The sequence below is a fragment of the Microtus oregoni genome, unplaced genomic scaffold, assembly GCF_018167655.1.
Source record: "Microtus oregoni isolate MIOR12 unplaced genomic scaffold, Mior012 000001F_ref0000356, whole genome shotgun sequence".
Classification (NCBI taxonomy): domain Eukaryota; kingdom Metazoa; phylum Chordata; class Mammalia; order Rodentia; family Cricetidae; genus Microtus; species Microtus oregoni.
Genome location: NW_024543060.1, coordinates 92544646 through 92548797, shown reverse-complemented (window position 1 = coordinate 92548797; position 4152 = coordinate 92544646).

The window sequence follows — 4152 nt, the reverse complement described above, 5'->3', positions numbered from 1 at the left end:
CACACTCTTCACCTACTTTCTATTAGGGATGAGGGGTTCTGCTTCTGATCTGCTAAGATCATAGGGTGCAGGGTTCTTGCTAGGACCTTCCTAGATATTAATGGACTAATAGAGTCTTTGAATCCCAAAGCAATATAGTCAGTCCTCAGTCTGTGGGTTGTGCTTCTGCAGATTCAGCTGACCTTAGACTGCAAATGTCTAAAATGATCTACCCAATCAGCTCTCTCGTTTCCAGTCTCTAAACACTGTAGTAGAACGACTACAGTCTGATCAAGCTTCAGGAAGTAATAGGCAGACGGCTTCAAGTATATGGAGGATGGATGTAGACTAAATGCAGACGCTGCCTTTTTCACAGGTCATTGGAGCATGCCTGAGGGGACTTTGTTCTCTGTAGGAGGTCCCGGAACCCTGGAGAATACCAAGGGACATTTGTGTGTCTGTGCATATTAACGAGAAGGCTTTAGACACCCTAGGCAATCTTTATATTGGATGACTTTTTCTAAGGTTTGAAGATTGTGTGTGTGTGTGCGCGTGTGCGTGCTTGCGTGTGTGCATGAAAGAGAGAGAGACTGAGAGAAAGGAAGATTGGAGAGATTTCATCCGATTGATACCAGCCTCAGAGCTTACGAGGAGCATGATTGTTACATGCCTCAGATCCCTGTGACTTTGACTGGGTGCTTTGTAAAGGGGCCCTGCCAGATGCTTCTGCTAAAATAAGATTGATTCTGGGTTGTGTATCATTGTCTGCAGGTATCAGTCACGAGACCACAGTCACAGCCCACTATATCCTCTGACTTGCGTGTGTGTGCTATAACAAACATGCTCCCATAATATAATCATACACACACTACACAAATAATAAATACGATTTTTTAAAAGCATTGAAATACATTCCCACCTGCAGAGTGTGCTTTCACACGGAAGCAGGAAAGGGGTGTTTCTGCGCCCCCTTTCTGTCTCTGATAGGGGCATACGATAAGCCTGATGATTATGCTTAATTATTGCTGGGCAAACAGAGGCCTCCAAATAAACTAACTTGCAAGTCCTTGGCTTGAATTCCATATTGCTATGGATGATGTAAGCTCTCTGGCCTCCACTTTGCTCATCTTTAAGTTGGACACAAGAATGTATAGTTCTCCTAACGTTTATCTTTATTTTTGCTAGTTAATCTATCCATCCATGCATCTGTGCATCCCTCCATCCATGGACACATTCCTTCATTCATATTTAGCAAGGAGTTCTTTGAAGGCTTGATTTGAAGTACATGGAACTGCCAGGCTCTTGAACAGCCAAGCCATCTCACCGACCTGTCATGCCCATTAGGCAGGGGCAGAGACTGAGGCCCAAAGAAATTAAGCGATTTGTCCAAGGCCACGCAAGGAGACACGGAGGGACTGGATTCACAGTACTCCACAGTCTCCTCCACACTGGAATTTTCCTGTGATTACCTCAACTTCCCACTGCTGCAGCTTCAGGCTCAGGCGCAATACAGCCTGAGATGCATCTAGGTCAATAACCCTGGCATTCAACACATTAAATATTAAAAATTCTTAAAGAATATATTGTTTATGCAGCACATTTTGCCATTGTCCCATTCTCTCCTCACTGCTTCACTGCTTTTCTTCACCTCTCTCCACTCCCATACTCCCCTTTTGTTCCTCCAGATGACTTTGTTTTTACTCTGAATATACACACACATGACTTCATGTGACTCTATCAAATCTAGGAACCACAAATGACAGAAGAAAAAATGTATTTGTCTTTCTGAGGCTGGCCTAATGTGATTGTCTCCCTTTATATCCATTTTCTTTCAAAGAACATAATTTCATTTGCCTTTATGGCTGAAAAAAGAACCCCACATTTTCTTTACACAAACTATCGCTTAGTTTTTATGTGTACGAGGGTTTCCCTGAATGTGCGTATGTGCACCACGTGCATGCTTGGGGGCCACAGAAGTCAGAGGAGGGCATCAGATTCCTTGAAACGGGAGTTATGGATGATTGGGAGCCACCATGTGGGCCTTGTTAACTGATCCCAAGTCCTCCACAAAAACAAGGGCTCGACCCCTGAGCCATCCCTCTGACCTTACACACCGCACCTTCTTTACCCGTTTCTCTGCTGTTGGAAGCTAGTTGGTTCTATAACCCGACCGTTATGAACAGTGCAGCAATAACACGGATGTACAGAATTTGTGATGTACTGACCAGAAGTCCTTTGGGTGGATGCACAGGTACAGCTGTGACCCAGGCATCTGGTGAGCCCTTCTGGGACATCAATGTTAAGGTACTGAGATCCCTGTGAATCCCTGCTGGATCTGTGCTGTGGTTAGCATGGATGGAAGGGGCTGCTTAATCTCCTGCCTCAGCAGCAGATTCTGACCTCATCTCTTCGACCCCCTGGGGATGTGCCCATGGCCCCTCTTGCTCGACATGGGGATTTGATCCTTGGGGCCAGAGTCCAGTCATTACCTGCCATGTGTCTGATAGGTGCGGCTGGTACTGATCCGGAAGATTGAGCACAAGTTAACCTGAAGTCAGGGCTGAGAGCTGTGGAGCAAGGAAAACGGGTGTGCTGAGTGGAGGTGCCCTTGGAAACTCTGATTTCCTGAAGCGCCCTTCCAATCAATCTCTTTTCAAGAAGAGCGTTGGGATAGGAGCCAGGCTGAGCCTTCTGTCCTGTCCTTTTTTTCCCCAGCTTGTGGTCTTCTAACCTACAGGTTGAGCATCTACTGTAGTCCACTTCAAGGTCAAAAGGACTCTGGAGACTCAAACTAGACTGCTCTCACAAGGGCTTAATGTCATCCCTGCTTCTAGAAGGGGAAACTGAGGCCCAAAGAGACTGTGTTATTGACAAGCATTAGGAGAATGTGACTCTAACTTGGCTCTAATCTAATAGTGGACATGGGGCTTAGAGTCCTACATTGTTGGTGGAATGTTTTGAGTCTATTTTATTATTATTATTATTATTATTGTTGTTGTTGTTGTTGTTGTTGTTGTTACCACTCAATGAATGTGGTGGTTAGGACTCCGTCTGACCCTGAAGATCAGTTAGTAATGGGTACTGCCCCCTCCCTTCATATCGTTCTCCCCATCTCAACACACAAGTTCTTGGTCCCCATCACAGGATGGACACTTCTGACCGTGACGGACACGTGTACAGGCTCTCCGAGCCTGTGTGTTACTGCTTCTGGAGCTTGGAAGAATTCACGGATGTTCCTAAGTAAGTGGACAGGGCTGGATTCCTGTACCCTTTTGCTCCTGCCTCTGAAATCTGTATTGAAATCATCGAGGATTGTTCTTATTTGATTTCTTTTCCCCAGCCACCGAGTAAAGAGAACATTTTTTTTTTTTCCAGCACAGCTAGGCAGTGAGCCTTCCTTCAGTTGTAAAGCTGGGGAGCTAATCTTACCTACCCCCGCCTTGAGGACATCACGCCTCTGGGTTTCCCCTGGATTCCCACCCATTTTTCTTCTGCCGACTGCTTTCTCTTGTCAGTTTTGTGCCTGGACTCAGTCGTGAGAGGTGAACCAGCGATGGCCTCCCTGTAATTGGGAATTTGCGGTATAAAAAGTCTTGGCCACTGGGTGGCGCTGTGGGAAGACATTTGCTGTGGTGGAATTTGGGTTTGAAGAGGTGTAGGCTCAGAATCTGTGCAGGCTGGAGAGACTGTGGTGGCGGTGTAGGGACATGTCATTCAGTCTAGGGTGTCTCTCAGTTCTTTGTACAACTTGCTAATTTGGGCAGTCCGTGCTCGCTGAGGTCAGATGTTTCAGGAATCTTAAGGAGGGCTCTTGTATTGAAGGAAACGGAAAACCAGATGGTTGGGACAAGGGTCTCCATCCACCCCACTTCTGGAAGATCCTCACCTGTCCCCACCTATCCTGGAGGGAGCTTTTCTCCTCACCAGGTATAACCTGCGGTTTCTTTTGGGGTCACTGTTATATAATTCAATGGCCCTTATCTTCCTGCGAGTTGCATTTTGAACACTCTTCTATGTAAGAGAGATGTCATGTTTAAATGTCAGGCAATAGAGAAAGAACTGAGTCCTGGCTCCTCATCTCTAAGCTGCCAGACCTCAGGGTGGTCTCTCAATCTCTTTGCGTCTCTATAAGGAGTGGGGGAGATAAACACATCAAGTCCCCTGTCGAATGCC